Source organism: Loxodonta africana, chromosome 4, assembly GCF_030014295.1.
Source record: "Loxodonta africana isolate mLoxAfr1 chromosome 4, mLoxAfr1.hap2, whole genome shotgun sequence".
Taxonomy (NCBI): Eukaryota; Metazoa; Chordata; class Mammalia; order Proboscidea; family Elephantidae; genus Loxodonta; species Loxodonta africana.
Genome location: NC_087345.1, coordinates 327,962 through 351,979, shown reverse-complemented (window position 1 = coordinate 351,979; position 24,018 = coordinate 327,962). Strand labels below are relative to the sequence as shown.

The following is a 24,018-nucleotide window of genomic DNA, read 5'->3' as shown; positions in this document are numbered from 1 at the left end:
TGGCTGCAAAAAAGTCATACAAGTTGAATACAAAAGATATAATAGAACACATGCTTCCATCACATATATGTTTAGAAAACGACAAGTCCTCTCCCTCTGTGTATTTGTATATATATAAAGCCCTGGATCAAAGAGAAACTAAAATCTGAAGTTACAAATTATCTATACAGCATTGCAAAGGTGAATACCTTCATACCCAACTCTACAGGATGCAGCTAAAGCTGTGTTCAGAGGAAAATGTATAGCCTCAAATGACTTTACTATTAATGAAGAAAAATTGAAAATAAAGGAATATAGTACTTATCTTACAAACATTATGAAAAAGAATCATCATATAAACTAAAAGACTGAAGCAGGAACTAACACAAATAATAGAAACGATAAATAAACGCAATAGTTATTTTTAAAAGAAGACAAATAAGTAGATAAGTGCGCCAGTGAGCTTCATCAAGGGGGAAATGCAAAATTATACAAAATTAAGAATGAGAAAATGACATACTAACGTTGTTGTTAGGTGCCGACTCAGTTCCAACACATAGTGACCCTATGTACAACAGAACAAAACACTGCCCGGTCCTGCGCCATTCTCAAAATAGTTGCAATGCTTGAGCCCATTGTTGTATCCACTGTGTCAATCCATCTTGATAAGGGTCTTCCTCTTTTTCACTGACCCGGTATTTACCAAGCCTGATGTCCTTCTCCAGGGACTGATCCCTCCTGAAAACACGTCCAAAGTATGTGGGATGAAGCCTTGCCATCCTTGCTTCCAAGGAGCAATCCACTTGTACTTCCTCCAAGACAGATTTGTTCATTCTTTTGGCAGTCCATGGTATATTCAATATTCTTCGCCAACACCACAATTCAAAGGTGTCAATTCTTTTGTCTTCATTATTTGTTGTCCAGCTTTTGCTTGCATACGAGGTGATTGAAAACACCATGGCTTGGATCAGGCGCACCTTAGTCCTCAAGGTGACATCTTTGCTTTTTAACACTTCAAAGAGCTCTCTTGCAGCCGATTTACCCAATGCAGTACTTTTTTGATTACTTAATTGCTGCTTCTGTGTGTGTTGATTGTGGATCCAAGTAAAATGAAATCCATGACAGCCTCAATCTTTTCTCCGCTTATCATGATGTTGTTTACTGGTCCAGTTGTGAGGATTTTTGTTTTCTTTATGTTGAGTGTAAGCCATACTGAAGGCTGTGGCTTTTGATCCTCATCAGTAAGTGCTTCAAGCCTTCTTCACTTTGAGCAAGAAAGGTTGTGTCATCTGCATAACACAGGTTGTTAATGAGTCTTCCTCCAATCCTGATGCCCCATTATTCTTCATATAGTCCAGCTTCTTGGATTATTTGCTCAGCATACAGATTGAATAGGTATGGTGAAAGGATACAGCCTTGATGCACACCTTTCCTGTCTTTAAACCATGCGGTATCCCCTTGCTCTGTTTGAACAACTGCCTCTTGATCTATGTGAAGTTTCCTCATGAGCACAATTAAAGTGTTCTGGAATTCCCATTCTTCACAATGCTATCCATAATTTGTTATGATCCACACAGTTGAATGCCTTAGCATAGTCAATAAAACACAGGTAAACATCTTTTTGGTATTCTCTGCTTTCAGCCAGGATCGGTCTGACATAAGCAATGATATTCCTGGTTCCATGACCTCTTCTGAATCTGGCTTGAACTTCTGGCAGTTCCCTGTCAATATATTGCTGTAGCTGCTTTTGAATGATCTTCAGGAAAATTTTACTTGCCTGTGATACTAATGATATTGTTCAATAATTTCCACATTCATTTGGATCACCTTTCTTGGGAATAGGCATAAATATGGATCTCTTCCAGTTGGTTGCCCAGGTAGCTGTTTTCCATATTTCTTGGCATAGACGAGTGAGCACTTCCAGTGCTGCATCTGTTTGTTGAAACATCTCAATTGATATTCCGTCAATCCTGGAGCCTTGTTTTTCACCAATGCCTTCAGTGCAGCTTGGACTTCTTCCTATGTTACCTTCTGAAATGGTTGAATGTCAACCAATTCTTTTTGGTATGGTGACTCTGTATTCCTTCCATCTTCTTTCGATGCTTCCTGCATCGTTTAATATATTCCCTGTAGAATCTTTCACTATTGCAACTAGAGACTTGAATTTTTTCTTCAGTTCTTTCAGCTTGAGAAATGCTGAGCGTCTTCTTTCCTTTTGGCTTTCTATCTCCAGGTCTCTGCACATGTCATCATAATACTTTACTTTGTCTTCTCGAGCCACCCTTTAAAATCTTCTGTTCAGCTCTTTTACCTCATCATTTTTTCCTTTTGTTTTAGCTACCTGACATTCAAAAGCAAGTTTCAGAGTCTCTTCTGACATCCATTTAGGTCTTTTATTTTTCTCCTGTCTTTTTAATGAACTCTTGGCTTTCCGTATGTATGATGTCCTTGATGTCATTCCACAACTTGTCTGGTCTTTGGTCATTAGTGTTCAACGCCTCAAATCTATTCCTGAAATGGTCTCTAAATTCAGGTGGGATATACTCAAGGTCATACTTTGGCTCTCATGGACTTGTTCTAATTTTCTTCAGTTTCAATTTGAACTTGCATATGAGTAATTAATGGTCTGATCCACAGTCGGCCCCTGGCCTTCTTCTGTCTGATGATATTGACCTTTTCCATCGTGTCTTTCTACAGATGTAATCGATTTGATTCCTGTGTATTCCATCTGGCGAGGTCCATGTGTATAGTCGCCATTTATGTTGGTGAAAAATGGTATTTGCAATGAAGAAGTCGTTGGTCTTGCAAAATTCAGTCATGCCATGTCTGGCATCATTTCTGTCACCAAGGGCATATTTTCCAACTACCAATCCTTCTTCTTTATTTCCAGCTTTCACATTCCAATCACTAGTTATTATCAGTGCATCCTGACTACATGTTTGATCAATTTCAGACTGCTGAAGTTGGTAAAAAAAAAAAAATCTTCCATTTCTTCATCTTTGGGCTTAGTGGTTGGTGCATAAATTTGAATAATAGTCATATTAACTGGTCTTACTTGTAGGCTTATGGGTATTAGCCTATCATTGACATTGTTATACTTCAGGATAGATCTTTTTTCTTTTTCTTTAGTGTGCTATAAGTGAAAGTTTACAAATCAAGTCAGTCTCTCATACAAAAATTTATATATACCTTGCAATGTACTCCTAGTTGCTCTCCCCCTAATGAAACAGCACACTCCTCCTCTCCACCCTGTATCCCCGTGTCCATTCAGCCAGCTCTTGTCCCCCTCTGCCTTCTCATCTCCCCTCCAGACAGGAGCTCCCCACATAGTCTCATGTGTCTACTTGAGCCAAGAAGCTCACTCCTCATCAGTATAATTTTCTGTTTTATAGTCCAATCCAATCCTTGTCTGAGGAGTTGGCTTCGGGAATGGTTCTAACCTTGGGCTAACAGAAGGTCTCAGTCAGACCATTAAGTCTGGTCTTTTTATGAGAATTTGAGGCCTGCCTCCCACTGTTCTCCTGCTCCTCCAGGGATTTTCTGTTGTGTTCCCTGTCAGGGCAGTCACCGGTTATAGCCAGGCACCATCTAGTTCTTCTGGTCTCAGGCTGTTGTGGTCTCTGATTTATGTGGCCCTTCCTGTCTCTTGGGCTCATAACTATCTTATGTCTTTGGTGTTCTTCATTCTCCTTTGCTCCATGTGGTTTGAGACCAATTGATGCATTTTAGATAGTTGCTTGCTAGCATTTAAGAACCCAGACACCACTCACCAAAGTGAGATGCAGAATGTTTTCTTAATGCATTTTGTTATGCCAATTGACCTAGATATCCCCTGAAACCAGGGTTCCCAGACCCCTGCTCCTGCTACTCTGGCCTTCAAAGTGTTTGGTTGTATTCAGGAAACTGCTTTTGGTTTAGTCCAATTGTGCTGAATTCTCCTGTATTGTGTGTTGTCTTTCCCTTCACCTAGAACAGTTCTTGTCTACTATCTAATTAGTGAATACCCCCTCTCTCCCTCCCTCCTCACCCTGGTAACCATCAAAGAATATTCTCTTCTCTGTTTAAACTATTTCTTGAGTTCTTATAATAGTGGTCTCATACAGTATTTGTCCTTTTGCAACTGACTAATTTCACTCAGCATAATGCCTTACAGATTCCTCCATGTTATGAGATGTTTCATGGATTCATCATTGTTCTTTATCGTTGCGTAGTATTCCATTATATGAATATACCATAATTTATTTATCCATTCATCCTTTGATGGGCACCTTGGTTGCTTCCATCTTTTTGCTATTGTAAACAGTGCTGCAGTGAACATGGATGTGTATATATCTGTTCTTGTAAAGGCTTTTATTTCTCTAGGATATATTCCAAAGAGTGGGACTGCTGGATCGTATGGTAGCTCTATTTCTAGCTTTTTAAGGAAGCACCAAATCGATTTCCAAAGTGGTTGTACCATTTTACATTTCCACCAGCAGTGTATAAGTGTTCTTTTCCGATCTCTCCATAACCTCTCCAACATTTATTATCTTGTGTGTTTTGGATTAATGCCAGCCTTGTTGGAGTGAGATAGTATCTCATTGCAGTTTTGATTTGCATTTCTCTGATGGCTAACAATCGTGAGCATTTCCTCATGTATCTGTTAGCTGCCTGAAAGTCTTCCATGGTGAAGTGCCTGTTCATATTTTTTGCCCATTTTTTAATTGGATTATTTATCTTTTTGTTGTTGAGCTTTTGCAGCATCATATAGATTTTAGAGATCAGACGCTGATCAGAAATGTCATAGCTAAAACCTTTTTCCCAGTCTGTAGGTAATCTATTTACTCTTTTGGTGAAGTCTTTGGATGAGCATAGGTGTTTGATTTTTAGGAGCTCCCAGTTATCTGGTTTCTCTTCTGGTGCTTGTGCATTGTTAGTAATGTTTTGTATACTGTTTATTCCATGTATTAGGGCCCCTGGCATTGTCCCTATTTTTTCTTCCATGATCTTTATCATTTTAGATTTTATATTTAGGTCTTTGATGCATTTTGCGTTGGTTTTTGTGCATGGCGTGGGGTATGGATCTTGTTTCATTTTTTTGCAGATGGATATCCAGCTATGCAGGCACCATTTATTAAAGAGATGGTCTTTACCCCATTTAACTGACTTTGGGCCTTTGTCAAATATCAGCTGCTCATATGTAGATGGATTTATGTCTGGATTCTCAATTCTGTTCCATTGGTCTATGTATCTGTTCTTGTACCAGAACCAGGCTGTTTTGACTACTCTGTCGGTAAAATATGTTCTAAAATCAGGTAGAGTGAGGCCTCCCACTTTGTTCTTCTTTTTCAGTAATGCTTTACTTATCCAGGGCCTCTTTCCCTTCCATATGAAGTTGGTGATTTGTTTCTCCATCTCATTAAAAAATATTGTTGGAATTTGGATTGGATTTCATTGTATACATAGATCGCTTTTGGTAGAATAGACATTTTTACAATGTTAATCTTCCTTCCATGAGCAAGGTATGTTTTTCCACTTATGCAGGTCTCTTTTGGTTTCTTGCAGTAGTGTCTTGTAATTTTTTTTGTATAGGCCTTTTATGTCTCTGGTTAGATTTATTCCTAGGTATTTTATCTTCTTGGGGGCTATTGTAAATGGTATTGATTTGGTGATATCCTCTTCCATGTTCTCTCTGTTGGTGTAGAGGAATCCAACTGATTTTTGTATGTTTATCTTGTATCCTGATATTCTGCTGAGCTCTTCTATTAGTTTCAGTAGTTTTCTTGAGAATTTTTTAGGGTTTTCTGTTTATAAGATCATGTCATCTGCAAACGGAGATACTTTTACTTCTTCCTTAGCAATTTGGATGCCCTTTATTTCTTTATCTAACCTAATTGCCCTGGCTAGGACCTCCAGCACAATGTTGAACAAAAGTGGTGATTAAGGGCGTACTTGTCTGGTTCTCATTCTCAAGGGAAATGCTTTCAGACTCTCTCCATTTAAGATGATGTTGGCTGTGGGCTTTGTATAAATGCCCTTTATTATGTTGAGGAATTTCCCTTCTATTCCTATTTTGCTGAGAGTTTTTATCATGAATGGGTGTTGGACATTGTCAAAAGCTTTTCCGCATCAATTGATAAGATCATGTGGTTTCTTGCCTTCTGTTTTATTTATATGATGGATTACATTAGTTGTTTTTGTAATGTTGAACCATCCCTGCATACCTGGTATGAATCCCCCTTGGTCAAGGTGAATTAATTTTTTGATATGTTGTTGAATTCTATTGGCTAAAATTTCATTGAGGCTTTTTGTGTCTAAGTTCATGAGGGATATAAGTCTGTAATTTTCTTATTTTTGTGATGTCTTTACCTGGTTTTGGTATCAGGGATATGCTGGCTTCATAGAATGAGTTTGGGAGTGTTCCATCCTTTCCTATGTTCTGAAACACGCTTGGTAGTAGTGGTGTTAACTCTTCTCCAAAAATTTGGTAGAAATCTCCTGTGAAGCTGTCAGGGCCAGGGCTTTTTTTGTTGTTGCTGTTGTTGGCAGTTTGTTTTTTTTTTAAATAATTTTTATTGTACTTTAAGTGAAAGTTTACAAATCAAGTCAGTATCTCACATATAAACTTATATACACCTCACTACATATTCCCATTTACTCTCCCGCTAATGAGTCAGCCGCTACCTCCTTCCAGTCTCTCCTTTCGTGACAATTTTGCCAGTTTCTAACCCTCTCTACCCTCCCATCTCCCCTCCAGACAGGAGATGCCAACATAGTCTCAAGTGTCCACCTGATACAAGTAGTTCACTCCTCATCAGCATCTCTCTCCAACCCACTGTCCAGTCCATTCCACGTCTGATGAGTTGTCTTCGGGAATGGTTCCTATCCTGGGCCAACAGAAGATTTGGGGACCATGACCGCCGGGATTCTTCTAGTCTCAGTCAGACCATTAAGTCTGGTCTTTTTATGAGAATTTGGGGTCTGTTTTATCCCACTGTTCTCCTGCTCCCTCAGGGGTTCTCTGTTGTGTTCCCTGTCAGGGCAGTCATCGGTTGTAGCCGGGCACCATCTAGTTCTTCTGGTCTCAGGATGATGTAGTCACTGGTTCATGTGGCCCTTTCTGTCTCTTGGGCTCGTAATCACCTTGTGTCCTTGGTGTTCTTCATTCTCCTTTGATCCAGGCGGGTTGAGACCAATTCATGCATCTTAGATGGCCGCTTGTTAGCATTTAAGACCCCAGACGCCACACTTCAAAGTGGGATGCAGAATGTTTTCTTAATAGAATTTATTTTGCCAATTGACTTAGATGTCCCCTGAAGCCATAGTCCTCCAACCCCCGCCCTTGCTCCACTGACCTTCGAAGCATTCAGTTCATCCAGGAAACTTCTTTGCTTTTGGTCCGGTCCAGTTGAGCTGACCTTCCCTATATTGGGTATCGTCCTTCCCTTCACCTAAAGTTGTTCTTATCTACTATCTAATCAGTAAATAACCCTCTCCCACCCTCCCTCCCTCCCCACTCTCGTAACCACAAAAGAATGTGTTCTTCTCAGTTTAAACTGTTTCTCAAGATCTTATAATAGTGGTCTTATACAATATTTGTCCTTTTGCCTCTGACTGATTTCGCTCAGCATATTGCCTTCCAGGTTCCTCCATGTTATGAAATGTTTCACAGATTGATCACTGTTCTTTATTGATGCGTAGTATTCCATTGTGTGAATATACCATAATTTATTTATCCATTCATCCTTTGATGGGCATCTTGGTTGCTTCCATCTTTTTGCTCTTGTAAACAGTGCTGCAGTGAACATGGATGTGTATATATCTGCTCTTGTAAAGGCTTTTATTTCTCTAGGATATATTCCAAAGAGTGGGACTGCTGGATCGTATGGTAGCTCTATTTCTAGCTTTTTAAGGAAGCACCAAATCGATTTCCAAAGTGGTTGTACCATTTTACGTTCCCACCAGCAGTGTATAAGAGTTCCAATCTCTCCGCAGCCTCTCCAACATTGATTATTTTGTGTTTTTTGGATTAATGCCAGCCTTGTTGGTGTGAGATGGAATCTCATCGTTGTTTTAATTTGTATTTCTCTAATGGCTAATGATCTTGAGCGTTTTCTCATGTATCTGTTAGCCACCTGAATATCTTCTTTAGTGAAGTGTGTGTTCATATCCTTTGCCCAATTTTTAATTGGGTTGTCTTTTTGTGGTTGAGTTTTATCAGAATTATATAGATTTTAGAGATCATGCGCTGGTCGGAGATGTCATAGCTGAAAATTTCTTCCCAATCTGTAGGTGGTCTTTTTACTCTTTTGGCGAAATCTTTAGATGAGCATAGGTATTTGATTTTTAGGAGCTCCCAGTTATCTGGTTTCTCTTCGTCATTTTTAGTAATGTTTTGTATTCTGTTTATGCCTTGTATTAGGGTTCCTAACGTTGTCCCTATTTTTTCTTCCATGATCTTTATCATTTTAGTCTTTATGTTTAGGTCTTTGATCCACTTGGAGTTAGTTTTTGTGCATGGTGTGAGGTATGGGTCCTGTTTCATTTGTTTGCAAATGGATATCCAGTTATGCCAGCACCATTTGTTAAAAAGACTATCTTTTCCCCAATTAACTGACACTGGGCCTTTATCAAATATCAACTGCTCATACGTGGATGGATTTATATCTGGGTTCTCGATTCTGTTCCATTGGTCTATGTGCCTGTTGTTGTAGCAGTATCAGGCTGTTTTCACTACTGTGGCTGTATAAACCAAACCAAAAACCAAACCCACTGCCATCAAGTTGATTCTGACTCATAGCGACCCTATAGGACAGAGTAGAACTGCCCCGTAGAGTTTCCAAGGAGCGCCTGACAGATTCGAACTGCTGACCTCTTGGTTAGCAGCCATAGCACTTAACCACTATGCCACCAGGGTTTCCGTGGCTGTATAATATGTTCTAAAATCAGATAGAATGAGGCCTCTGTTGGGAGTTTTTTTACTTACCTTTTCAATCTCTTCTTTTGTTATGGGTTTATTTAGTTTTTCTACCTGTATTTGTGTTAGTTTAGGTAGGTAGTGTGTTTCTAGAAATTCATCCATTTCTTCTAGGTTTTCAAATTTGTTAGAGTACAATTTTTCTTAGTAATCTGATATGATTCTTTTAATTTCAGTTGGGTCTGTTGGGTCTGTTATGATATCACCCATTTCATTCCTTATTTGGGTAATTTGCTTCCTCTCCTGTTTTTCTTTTGTCAGTTTGGCCAATGTTTTATTGATTTTGTTAATTTTTTCAAAAAACAGCTGTTGATCTTGTTGACTCTTTGAATTGTTTTTCTGTTCTCTGCTTCATTTAATTCTGCTCTAATTTTTATTATGTGCTTTGTTCTGGTGCCTGAGGGTTTCTTTTGTTGCTCTCTTTCTACTTGTTCAAGTTGTAGGCATAACTCTTGGATTTTGGCCCTTTCTTCTTTTTGTATGTGTGCATTTATTGATATAAATTGACCTCTGAGCACCGCTTTAGCTGTGTCCCAAAGACCCTGATAGCAAGTATTTTCATTCTCATTGGAGTCTATGAATTTCTTTATTCCATCCTTAATTTCTCCTATAACCCAGTTGTTTTTGAGCAGGGTGTTGTTCAGTTTCCAAGTGTTCAATTTCTTTTTCTATTATTGATTTCTACTTTTATGGCTTTATGGTCAGAGAAGATGCTTTGTAGTATTTCGATGTTTTGGATCCTGCTAAGGCTTGCTTTATAACCTAACATGTGGTCTATTCTACAGAACGTTCGATGTGCATTGGAAAAGAAAGTATACTTGATTGCTGTTGGGTGGAGTGTTCTGTATATGTCTATGAGGTTAAGTTGGTTGATTGTGGCATTTAGATCTTCTGTGTCTTTATTCAGCTTCATTCTGGATGGTCTGTTCTTCACTGAAAGTGGTGTGTGGAAGTCTCCTACTATTATTGTGGAGCTGTCTATCTCACTTCTCAATGCTGTTAGAGTTTGTTTTATGTATCTTGAAGCCCTGTCATTGGGTGTGTAAATATTTAATATGGTTATATCCTCCTTGTATATTGTCCCTTTAATCATTATATTGTGTCCTTCCTTATCCTTTGGGGTGGATTTTACTTTAAAGTCTATTTTGTTATTCTATTACGGTAGTCAGAAAATTCTAAAACATAAAACTAATAAAAGGGGCATTATTTAACAGATACAAAATCATATGAGGAGCCTTGGTGGAGCAGTCGTTAAGAGTTACGGCTGCTAACGAAAAGGTCAGCAGTTCTAATCCACCAGCTGCTTCTTGGAAATCCTGTGGGACAGGTCTCCTCTGTCCTATAGGGTGGCTATGAGTCAGAATTGACTCCATGGTAATTTTTTTTTAAATCATATAAATGTAGTCCCTAGACGGCACAAATGGTTAAGTGCTCGACTACTAGCTGAAAGGTTGGCGGTTTGACCCCACCAGAGGTACCTTGGAATAAAGGCCTGGTGATGTGATTCTGAAAGCTCACACCCTTGAAAGCCCTGTGGAGCGCAGTTCCGCTCTGCACACGGTATCAGTATGAGCTGGAATTGACTGGACGGCAACCCAACAACAACAACAAATCGTATAAAGGCATTTAAATCAGAATTGTCTGGCTTTGGTAGAGCAGATATTCACTGAGACCCTGTGTATTTGGAATTAACACACAAGAAGGAGAGGGTGTCATTCAGTTTAACGGGAAGGATGTCACAACTGAGTCTCTATTCATGTATTCACAAAAATGAATTCCAGATGAATTATTTACTGGTTTAAATGTAAAATATAATAAAAATATTTAGATAAAATATTACTTGAATGTATACATCATCTATATCTGTCTGCCTGCCTGCCTGCCTGCCCATCTATCTCTGTCCATCTTCTATATAGAGAAACATTTTTAAACAAAACAGGAAGCTCGGAAACTGCACCGGAAAACACAGTCGTATTTGACTACGTAAAATTTTAGTATTTTGATGTGGCAGAAGATACCATAAATTAAAGAAATGTAATTTGAGAAAAATACCTGAAATCCATATAACTGTTAATATCTATATTATATAAATGTGCTGGCATATTGATAAGCAAGAGACAAACAAATAAAAATGGGCATCGAGTAAGAGAAGGAATTTTACAAAGAGGGAAGCCAGATGGAGAAACACGCTTGAAAAAACAGCCACAGGAGTGGTCAGATATGTCAGTCGGGATACAAGCCTGGCTACTGAAATTGAGAAACCAAAGGGACACCGGCTTAAACAAAACAAAAGTCGCTTTTAATCTTTCATGTAGCAATCTGGCTGACTGCCCAGAGCTGGTGACAGTTGCTCCCATTGTCACCAGGGCTCGGCTTCTGCCCCCTCGTGCTCTGCCATTCTCAGGGTGAAGGACAGCTCCGTCAGCTCTCCCTGTCTCATCCACATTTCAGCCAGGGCAGGGGAGTGGGCGAGGAGGGCGGCCCAGCCACTGAACGGGGATACCTACCCTGCTCCAAGAGCAGACCTTCGTCACTGGCCTTACAGCTTCAAGAACAGCTGGGGATGTGGTCTTTCTTGTGGAATTCTAGGGGTCAAGCTAAAATTTTGGGCTTCTATTGTAGGAAATTGGGGGGGCCACAAGCTGTATCTGTCAGGGTGACAGTGAGGTGTCACTTCTCACCCATCAAATGGATGAGGATTAAGAAGCAAAGGCACCCAGGGCTGGTGCAGTTCCAAAGGAGGACACTTGTGGAACTCAGACCGGCAATATTGATTGAAAATTAAAACACTGCTTTTTTGGCCCCAAATTCTGTTTTAGGACTCTGTCCCTTAGAAAGAGAAGCGTGATTAAGTAAGGATGTGTGCATAGGGCGTTTATTACAAAATGCTTTTTACGGCAAAATAAATTCCCAAGCTGGCTGCTCAAAAAAAGGAGAGACCATCTAAATAACAGGAGCCCTGGTGACACAGTGGCTAGGCGCTTGGCTGCTAACCGAAAGGTCAGCGGTTTGAACCCACCAGCCACTCCTTGAGAGAAAGATGCATCAGCTTCCTCCTGAAAAGGTTTACAGCCTTGGAAACCCCACAGGGAAGTTCTACTCTGCCCTGTAGGGTCACTATGAGTGGGAACGTGGTTCGACAGCAATGGTGTTTTTTGTTTTTTTTTTTTAGTAAATAAACTGTGACCTGTCCGTGCCACGAAATACCATGTAGCGCTTAAAAAGAGTAAGATTTTTACCAAACGTCTCAGAGAGTTTCATGATGTATCGTTAACTGAAGAAAACAATCTGATTCCAGTTTGGGAAAATCAAACAGTGATAAAATACCCTGTTTGTGTGTGATTACGGAGGAAGATGCTCACAGTGGTTACCTTGTGTGTGTGTGTCAGGGATGGGGTATAGGAAAGGGGGCAGGAAGGTAAGAAAAAGTAAAAGAAAAAACATAGTAGCAAAGAATGTTTATGAAAATACAGGAGGTAGAATATGTCCCCCCGTATGTGTGTACTGAAATCAGATATTTATCTATTTGTATATCATATATATAATACTTACGGATATATAACATGCTGTTGTTGTGTGCCGTTGAGTCGATTCCGACACATAGCGACCCTATAGGACAGAGCAGAACTGCCCCATACGGTTTCCTACGCTGTGACCGTCTCTATGGGAGCAGATCACCAAGTCTTTTCTCTTTCGGAAGTGCTGGTGGGTTCGAACCGCTGACCTTTCACTTAGCAGCTGAATGCCTAACCGTAGCTCCACCAAACCCAAATCCGTTGCTGTCGAGTCGATTCCGACTCCTAGCGACCCTAAAGGACAGAGTAGAACTGCGCCATGGAGTTTCCAAGGAGCACCTGGTGGATTCGAGCTGCCGACCTTTTGGTTAGCAGCCGTAGCTCTTAACCACTGCGCCACCAGGGTGTCTACCAGGCACCTTATATGTGACACATAAACCAAAAAACCAGGCCAGTTGCTGTGGAGTGAACTCCAATTCATGGTGACCCCCTGTGTGTCCGAGTTGAACTGTGCCCCCTAGGGTTTTCAGTGGCTGATTTTTCAGAAGCAGATTGCCAGGCCTTTCTCCCAGGTGCCTCTGGATGGACTCACACCTCCAATCTTTTAGTCAGTAGCCAAGCACGTCAACCATTTGCACCCCCTCTAGACTCCTTATGAGGTAGGCAAGTGAAGTGTTCATGGTGGCTGTCTCCATATGGGGCCACTTTCAAATGGTTTTTGCTTTTCCCCGTTACTCTTTTTGATTGTTTAAACACTTTTCAATGAACCTGTCTTATTTGTATAATCAGAAAAAATATTAAATCTATTTTCAGTTTGGAAAAAAGCCTGGAATTTATTCTGTGGACAACAGGGAACCCCCGAGATTTTACCACATAAGGAATTTAGCTTCATGTGTGACCTGATGCTATTTCTGGCATGGTGTGAGGATGGCCTGGAAGCTGAGAGGGGACATCGGAAGAACACCCTGGCCACACAGAGGGGATGCCACCTTCACAGCAACACTTCTGAGTAGGATGAGTTGGGGGCAGAAGTAGGGGTGGAGAAGGCTGGTCCTTCACAGGGTGGGTTGGCCCAGGGGATGGAAAAGAAGCCGACACAGAGACAGGGAACTCAAGGACGACAACACTTCGGAGGACCGGGTTTCCTGGGAATGCAGGTGTAAGGCTGAGCAGAGTTGTGGTGTGGGGTGTGGGTTCTGAGTTTTTAGCCTTAAAGTTGTAGCCATGCGTAAAGCCTACAAGGCTGCGGCCTGGGCTCCCACTGAACAGAGGTTCTGGCACCAGGAGCAGAGCCATGGTGCCATGCTGAGGAGGAAGATCATGGCAAAGGCCTTGGAGGGGAAGGTGGCCGGGAGGCCTGTGTTGACAGGTAGGCTTGCTGCCAGGTGGGTGCAAGTCCTGACCTCGTGAGGGGCACCTCCCGACCCCACCACAGGCACTTCCTGACACCCCCCCTTCCTCCCGGCCCCTTGGGGCTGTGGTCCTTCCTCTAGGCTCTTCCTGCAGGAGGGATGCAGGTAGGACCCTTGCCCTGCCAAAGGATCGGAACTTGGGCCTGGGCAGACTAGTTTGGGGGAAACCATGGATTTGAAATGGACGCCAATAGCACAGGGATTATAACAGGAAGAAACAGAACTTACCTCTGTAACTCTGTGTTGGAGTTTTTGTGATTAAAACTGAAATAGTCGAGCAGAACAAACTTCAGGGTGTGACATTTGTGTTTGGTTAGTGTAAACTTTACTTCATGTGTGAAATATTTTACTAAATTTGAATATTTTAAAAATGGTAAACTATTCTTTGTAAATTGCCAATGTATTAAAACTAAAGAGTGGGTCAAAAGAATAATGATTACTGCTGATTATGACTAATTCTTCTCAGAAGTAGACCGCTGGGCCCTTCTTCCTAGTCTGTCTTAGTCGGGAAGCTCCGCTGAAACCTGTCCTTCGTGGGCGACCCTGCTGGTATTTGAATACTGGTGGCATAGCTTCCAGCATCACAGCAACACACAAGCCTCCACAGTACGACAAACTGACAGACTGGGAAGAAGGGCCTGCCGGTCTATTTCTGAAAAGCATTAGCCAGTGAAAACTTTATGAATAGCAGCCAACATTATCTGATACAGTGCCAGAAAATGAGCCCGTTAGGTTAGAAGGCACTCAAAATCTGACTGGGGAAGAGCTGCCTCCTTAAAGTAGAGTCGACCTTAATAATGTGGATGGAATCAAGCTTTCTGGACCTTCATTTGCTGACATGGCACGACTCGAAATGAGAAGAAACAGCTGCAAACATCCATTAATAACCAGAACCTGGACTGTACGAAGTATGAATCTAGGAAAATTGGAAATCATCAAAAAATGAAATGAAACATGTAAACATCACTATCCTCAGCATTAGTGAGCTGAAATGGGATTGGTATTGCTCATTTTGAATTGGACAATCATATAGTCTACTATGCAGGGAATGACAACATGAAGAGGAATGGTGTTGCATTCACCGTCAAAAAGAGCATTTCTAGATCTATCCCAAAGTACAACGCTGTCAGTGATAGGATAATATCCATATGCCTACAACGAACACCAATTAATATGATTATTTTTCAAATTTACGCACCAACCACCAAGGCCAAAGATGAAGAAATTGAAGATTTTTACCAACTTCTGGAGTCTGATGTTGATCAAAAATGCAATCAGGATGCATTGATAATGACTGGTGATTGGAATGTGAAAGGTGGAGACAAAGAAAGATTGGTAGTTGGAAAATATGGCCTTGGTGATAGAAACAATGCCAGCGATCACATGACAGAATTTTGCAAGACTAACGGCTTCTTCATTGCAAATACTTTTTTTCACCAACATAAATGGCGACTATACACATGGACCTTGCCAAATGGAATACACAGGAATCAAATCGACTACATCTGTGGAAAGAGACGATGGAAAAGCTCAATATCATCAGTCAGAACAAGGCCACGGGCTGACTGTGGGACAGACCATCAAGTGCTCATATGCAAGTTCAAGTTGAAACTGAAGAAAAAAAAACAAGTCCATGAGGGCCAAAGTACAACTTTGAGGATATCCCACCTGAATTTAGAGACCATCTCAAGAATAGATTTGATGCATTGAACACTAGTGACCGAAGACCAGATGAGTTGTGAAATGACATCAAGGACATCATCCATGAAGAAAGCAAGAGGTCATTAAAAAGACAGGGGAGAAAGAAAAGACCAAGATGATGTCAGAAGAGACTCTGAAACTTGCTCTTGAATGTTGAGTAGCTAAACAAAAGGAAGAAATGACAAAGTAAAAAAGTTGAACAGAAGATTTCAAAGGATGGCTCGAGAAGGCAAAATAAACTATTATAATGACATGTGCAAAGACCCGGAGATAGAAAACTAGAAGGAAGAATGTGCTCAACATTTCTCAAGCTGAAAGAACTGAAGAGAAAATTCCAGACTCGAGTAGCAGTACTGAAGGATTCTATAGGGAAAATATTAAAGATGCAGGAGGCATTCAAAGAAGAGGGAAGGAATACACAGAGTCATTATACCAAAAAGAGCTGGTCGATGTTCAACCATTGCAGGAGGTGGCATATGATCAGGAACCAATGGTACTGAAGGAAGAAGTCCAAGCTTCACTGAAGGCATTGGCAAACAAAAAGGCTTCTGGAATTGATGGAATATCAATTGAGATGTTTCAACAAACAGATGCAGCACTGGAATGCCAAGAAATTTGGAAGACAGCTACCTGGCTAACTGACTGGAAGAGATCCATATTATGCCTATTCCCAAAAAAGTGATACAAATGAATGTGCAAATTATCAAATAATATCATTAATATTACATGCAAGTAAAATTTTGCTGAAGATCATTCAAAAGTGTCTACAGCAGTATGTCGACAGGGAACTGCCAGAAATTCAAGCCAGATTCAGAAGAGGACATGAAACCATGGATACACTGCTGATGTCAGATGGATCCTGGTTGAAAGCAGAGAATACCAGAAAACATAACTCCTCACAACTGGACCAATAAGCAACATCATGATAAACAGATTGAAAAGATTGAAGTTGTCAAGGATTTCGTTTTACTTGGATCCACAATGAACAGCCCTGGAAGCAGCAGTCAAGAAATCAAACCCTCAACAAGATGGATTGACTTAGTGGCTGCAACAATGGGCTCAAGCATAACAACGATTGTGGGGATGGTGCAGGACTGGGTGTTGTTTCATTCTTTTGTACATTGGGTCGCTGTGAGTCAGGACCGACTCAATGGCAACTAACAACAACTGATTATGACACGATGATTAGGAAAATCATGTTGACTTGTAGGAGGAGGCGTTAACAAACGACTCCCCCAGGCTGAGGTGTCTGCGAGTTGGCAGGGCTGTTGATGGGTTGTAGGGTCCCGGGGTCTCTGGTATTGGCTACCTAGGGCCTGTGAAGGTGGCGTCAGGGTCTCAGCAGAAGTCCAGATCAGGCCGCTATCCTTTGACCCAAAACCCCCCCGACCTGCCTGGGACTCTGCTTGACTCACAGTCACCAGGTGCAGGAGAGCGGCTGTGGGAAGGAAGAGGACAGAGAGGCGGCTCCATCATTGAGGGAGGGTGGGAACCTGACACAGGGAAGTGGTGTGGGTGTGGTGCAGAGATTGAGGGTGGAGGGATAGGACATGGTGCTTCTGTGGATGGAGACAGCATGCAGTTTTTCTATCTGCCTTTTTTTTTAAAGGACTGAATTCAGCCAACTATTCCTTTATTTCTCCCATGGAAACAGCTTAATTTTCCCTAGAGCTTATAAAAGCCATGCATCCTGCTGCACGCAAGGCCAGACCACACAAAGGCACACGGCAGGAAGAAGAGGAGCTTCTGGACACCCTTCCCACTGCCTGGACTTCCACTGTACTGACGTATGTGCTTTCTTAGCCAATCTTTATTATTTTAGGTTGTTCCAAATTTTTACAATTATAATCCCAGGTAACAACCTGTGTTATGCAGATGACACAACCTTGCTTGCTGAAAGTGAAGAGGACTTGAAGCACTTACTCATGAAGTTCAAAGACCACAGCCTTCGGTATGGATTATACCTCAACATAAAGAAAACAAAAATCCTCACAACTGGACCAATAAGCAACGTCATGATAAACAGAGAAAACAATGAAGTTGTCAAGGATTTCATTTTACTTCGATCAACAATCAACACCTGTGGAAGCAGCAGTCAGGAAATCAACAGATGCATTGCATTGGGCAAATCTGCTGCAAAAGACGTCTTTAAAGTGTAAAAAACAAAGATGTCACCTTGAAGACTAAGGTGCACCTGACCCAAGCCAGGGTGTTTTCATTTGCCTCATATGCATGTGAAAACTGGAGAATGAATAAGGAGGACAGAAGAAGAATTGATGCCTTCCAATTATGGTGTTGGCAAAGAATATTGAATATACCATGGACTGACAAAAGAATGAACAAATCTGCCTTGGAAGAAGTACAACCAGAGTGCTCCTTAGAAGCAAGGATGGCGAGAGTATGTCTCACATACTTTGCACATGTTATTGGGAGGGACCAGCCCCTGGAGAAGGACATCATGCTTGGTAAAGTACAGCGTCAGTGAAAAAGAGGAAGACATTCAATGAGACAGATTGACACAGTGGCTGCAACAATGGGCTCAAGCATAACAGCTATCATTTTGTTGCACATAGGGTCCCTATGGGTCGGAACCGACTCAATGGCACCTACCAACAACATAATCCCAGGTATTGTGAATAAAACTAAATATATCTTCATGCATTTACCCCAGAACTTATGTAGGATACGTTTCCAAATGTAGGACTTCAGGGTCAAATGGGACACATATTCTAAAATTTGGCATATTGTACTTGATCGCCTCCACAAAAGTCCAAGCTCCTGTCTTGAATGCTGCCCCGCAGGGCAGGAGCTGGGTGTCCTTTGCTCCCTGCACCACCAAGGCTCCTTATCCCATTAAACCAAAAAACCAAACCCACTGCTATGGAGTCGATTCTGACTCATAGCAACCCTACAGGACAGGGAACTGCCCCAAAGGGTTTCCAAGGCTGTAAATCTTTAAGGAAGCAGACTACCATATCTTTCTCCCATGGGGTAGCTGGTGGGTTCAAACTGCTGACCTTTTGGTTAGTAGCACTGTAAACACGGTGCCACCAGGGCTCCTCTTATCCCATTGGGGTCATGTATTCAAAGAATATTTGAATTTATACTTTTGTCACTGGATTGTGAGCGTTCCCATTTCTGCACACTCTTGCTAATGAGAGTTAGGGTCAATCCTTTAAGCAGTGCAGCCAAATGATGTTTACAGAGCCTTCATGAGGTGCCAGGCACTACTCTGAATACTGATTTACCTAAGTTCTCGTATTGAATCCTCACAACAAACCTCTGAATTAAGCACTATTATTTTTTCCAACTTTATAGATAGAGAAACTGAGGCACAAAGGGTTACATGTTCAGGAAGTGGTCGAACTGAGATTTGAATCCAGACTGTCTGGTTCTCATGCCTGAGCCCTAATGAATCATGCTGCCTCCAAGTCTGACAGATGAAAATAAGGTCTTGTTTATAAGCCATGGCAGAGTCCTAAGTGTCTGATTTAAGAAAGCAAGGACAAATGAAATGGGAAAGTACAGAAGAGTTTCCTGTTAAAAAGCAAGAAAGCCCAGAGAACAGCAAAAACAAACAAGCAAACCAAAAATCCCCAAAAAACTGGGGGTGAGGAGAGGGAAAATACTGTAAAATTAGAAACAAAGTAAATTTAAAGGAATAAAGTCAACGACTCCTTACACTAACCATCACCTGGACTCAGGTGCTGGGGTGGGGGCTGGAGGGTGGGCCAGAAGCCAGTAAAAGGGAAAAGAAGAAAAAGAGAACTCAGAAATCACACGGGGGACGGTGGCATTTATGCATCTATATGACATTTTGTACATCTGTGGGAATATACATTTTTCAAGTTATTTAAAATATTTTTAAAAAAGTATTTTTTTCCCCTGTGAAAAATGCTTTTCAAGTGAGTTATCTGAATTCATTTCACGTTAACCACATGATTTCCGGAAAAAGAGCGACTGCCTAATTTATTGTTTTCAAAACCTGTATATTTTGAAATACAAAAACATTTATTTTTGCTTTCTATTTAATTCTTGCTTTTGATTACTCTTTTATTTGCTTTCTGTTAGTTAAAAAAAAAACAAAAACTTTTGCTGTTGCACCAGACACCTCTTATGTGCCATTTTAGATCTTTTAGAATTTAGATCATCTTAGATTTTCTTGGCCTTACCCACCTCTGCGGCTTTGGACCACTGGTTTGGCCTCACCTGCCTCCAGCAGTGACCACAGAAAAGCCTTTGATTGAACGGGAGGAGGATCCCATGAGTTGTGCTCCACAGGGTTTTCAAGGCTGCTACCTTTTGGAAGCAGATCGCCAGGACTCTCCCGTGAGGTGCCACCAAACTTTCAGTTAGTAGTCGAACACTTAATCCACCCAGGGACTCCTTGTTTAATTATAAGAACACTAAAAGCTATGGGCATAATTTTTCTCCAAATACGGTTTTAGTTATAGCTGATAATTTTTGATGCGTAATACTCCTATTGTTAATCTAAAAATAGCTTGGTTATTAAACATAAAGCTGCTATAAATATTGCGTACAGGTTTTTGTGTAGATCTAAGTTTTCATTTCTCTGTGACAAATGGCCAGGAATGCGGTTGTGGGGTTGTATGGTAAGGGTGTATTTATTTGTTTATTGTTAGAAACTGTCAAAATAATTTCCAGAGTGGCTGTGCCACTTTGCATTTCCTTCGTGCAACTTGTTTTTTAAAATCAGAATTATGTTTCCCGAGATTTGTCCACTTTTGATACCAAACCAAATACAGCTGTAATTAATTCATTTTCCCTGTTGATGGCGGAAATTACCAGGGAGGTGGGGCATACTGGAGTGTCACAGCTGATCGACAGGTGTGCCTTGAATTATTCATGGGTATGTTTTCCACAGAGATTAATTTTAATCCAGCTTTAAAATAGCCACTTAAAAACGTTCAATAGTTGAGATTAAGTTTGAACAGTATTTCTGCGGCTCCCTCTGTAAACTTTCTGAATATAGTTGTTGTATTTTGGCGACTTTATGCTTTTTTTTTTTTTGGTGACTTTATGCATAGTACCTACCGCCAGAGGACGCACTCTACATGCTGCACCCCTTGGCGCCTTCTCGTCTTTCCTGATGGTCGCTTTTTGTCTAATTACTTGTCAGAATTCGCTCATCAGCAGTGAAATTTTTTGTTTTATTGGTAAGGAATAGATTTAGTTTTTCTTTGAATTTACTTTCTATTTTTTGCAAATCTTAAATATATATGGTGTGTATGACATCGACATTATCAACATCTCTGGACGCATCCCTCCTCCTCGCCCCCACTTTGGTTCCAAATGTTGCTAAAAAAATAGAATTGAGTTTGTTTTCTCAACTGTTACTTCTTTGTTGAATGCGTAATTTTTTTAAAAAGCGTCCACCAAAACACCCACCAGCACAATTTCCACGTGTACAATTCAATGACATCGATGACATTTTTCATGTTGTGCCACCTTCTCTCTATTCTTTTCTAAATCATTCCACCACCATTAACATAAACTCAAAGCCCCCCAATGAAAACTTCCCTCCCCCCATTCCTAGTAACCATTCATAATCTTTGGTTTCTATATATTTCCTTGTTTCATGTAAGTGAAATCATACAGTAATTGTCCTTCTAAGACTGACTTATTTTGCTCAACATGTTTTCAAGGTTTGTCCACGTTGTAGTATGCATCATGACTTCATTTCTTTTTATGGCTAAGTAATATTCCGTTGCATGTCTACACTACATTTTATTTTTCCATTCATCTGTTGATGGACATTTAGGTTTTTTCCACCAGTTGGCTATTGTGAAACACACTGCAGTGAATACTGGTGTACAGATTTCTGTTTGCTTTTGTGCCTTCACTTTTTCAGGGTTTACACCTAGGATTGGAATTGCTGGGTCATATGGTAATTCTTACGTTCAACATTTCGAGGAACCACCAAACGGTTTTTCACGTTTTACATTCTCACCAACCACCTTGCCAACGCTTGTTTTCCATTTTTCTGATCATTGCCATTCTAATGGCGGTGAGGTGATATCTCATTGTGGTTTTGATTTGGGTCTCTCTAAACAGCAACTATACACATGGATTTCACCAGATGGAATACAAGGAATCAAATCAACTACATCTGTGAAAAGAGATGAAGGAAAAACTCAATATCATCAGTCAAAACAAGGCCAGGGGCAGGCTGTGGAACAGACCATCAATTGCTTATATGCAAGTTCAAGATGAAACTGAAGAAAATTAGAACAAGTCCATGAGAGCCAAAGTATGATCTTGAGTATATCTCACTTGAATTTAGAGACCATCTCAAGAATAGATTTGACGCATTGAACACTCATGACTGAAGACCAAGTGAGTTGTTGAATGACATCAAGGACATCATACATAAAGAAAGCAAGAGGTCATTCAAAAGACAGGAGAAAAAGGAAAGACCAAAGTCGATGTCAGAAAAGACTCTGAAACTTGTTCTTGAACACAGAGTAACTAAAGCAAAAGGAAGAAATGATGAAGTAAAAGAGCTGAACAGAAGATTTCAAAGGGTAGCTCGAGAAGATAAAGTATTATAATGCAATATGCAAAGACCTGGAGATAGAAAACCAAAGGAGAGGAAGATGCCTGGCATTTCTCAAGCTGAAAGAACTGAAGAAAAAATTCAAGCCTTAAGGTGCAATACTGAAGGATTCTGTGGGCAAAATATTGAATGACGCAAGAAGCATCTAGAGAAGACGTAAGGAATACAGAGTCGCTATACCAAAAAGAATTGTTGACATTCAGCCACTTCAGAAGGCAGCATATGATCCGGAATGAATGGTACTGCAGGAAGAAGTTCAAGCTGCACTGAAGACACTGGTGAAAAACAAGGCTCCAGGGAATTGATGTAATACCAGCTGAGATGTTTCAACAAACGGATGCAGCACTGAAAGCATTCACTCGTCTGTGCCAAGAAATTTGGAAGAACACTTCCTGGCCAATTGACTGGAAGAGTTCCATATTTATGCCTTTCCCCAAGAAAGGTGATTCAACTGAATGTGGAAATTATCGAACAATATCATTAATATCACACGCAAGCAAAATTTTACTGAAGATCATTCAAAAGCGGATGCAGCAGTACACCAACAGGAAACTACCAGAAATTTAAGTCATATTCAAAAGAGGATGTGGAACCAGGGATATCACTGCTGATGTCAGATGGATCCTGGCTGAAAGCAGAGAACACCAGAAAGAGGTTTACCTGTGTTTTTTTGACTATGCAAAGGCATTCAACTGTGTGGATCATAACAAATTACGGATAACATTCCAAAGAATGGGAATTCCAGAACACTTAATTGTGCTCATGAGGAACCTGTACATAGATCAAGAGGCAATTGTTAGAACTGAACAAGGAGATACTGCATGGTTTAAAGTCAGGAAAGGTGTGTGTCAGGGTTGTATTCTTTCACTGTACTTATTCAATCTGTATGCTGACCAGACAATCCGGGAGGCTGGACTGTATGAAGAAGAATGGGGCATCAGAATTGAAGGAAGACTCATTAACAGCCTGCGTTATGCAGATGAACAATCTTGTTTGCTGAAAATGAAGAGGACTTGAAGCACTTACTGATGAAGATCAAAGACCACAGCCTTCAGTATGGATTACACCTCAACATAAAGAAAACAAAAATCCTCACAATTGGGCCAATAAGCAACATCGTGGTAAATGGAGAAAGGATTGAGGTTGTCAAGGATTTCATTTTACTTGGATCCACAATCAACGCCCATGCAAGCAGCAGTCAAGAAATCAAAGACTCATTGCATTGGGCAAATCTGCTGCAAAAGAAATGTTAAAAAGCAGTCACTTTGAGGACTAAGGTGCACTGACCCAAGCCATGGTGTTTTCAATTGCCTCATATGCATATGAAAACTGGACAATGAATAAGGAAGACCGAAGAAGAATTGACGCCTTTGAATTGTGGTGTTGGCAAAGAATATTGAATATACTATGGACTGCCAAAAGAAGGAATAAATCCATCTTGGAAGAAGTACAGCCAGAATGCTCCTTAGAAGCGATGACGAGGAGACTTTGTCTCACATACTTTGGATGTTATCAAGAAGGACCAGTCACTGGAGAAGGACATCATGCTTGGTAAGGTGGAGGGTCATGGAAAAAGAGGAGATAAATTGACACAGTGGCTGCAACAATGGGCTCAAGCATAACAATGATCACGAGGATGGTGCAGGACCGGGCAGTGTTGGTACATAGGGTCTTTGTTGCAAGAGAGATGTTATGAAGCATCTAGCTACTCCATCTCCTTACACTGCCTCCAGTTTTTGTACTTTTGAACTCCAGAATTTCTGTTTGGTTTCTTTTTATAATTTCTATCTCTTTATTGATAGTCTCATTTTCTTGATGCATAATTTTCCTAATTTCCGTTCATTCCTTTCTTATAATTTTCTTTAGCTCATTCAGCAT

At 40.7% G+C, this 24,018-nt stretch overlaps 1 protein-coding gene across 1 annotated transcript in view; it reads right to left on the bottom strand.

Moving 5' to 3' along the window:
* CIMAP1B (ciliary microtubule associated protein 1B) overlaps window positions 1–24,018 on the bottom strand; it is a 36,441-nt gene that overhangs the window by 3,336 nt on the left and 9,087 nt on the right. The gene's annotated exons all lie outside the window — the stretch shown is intronic.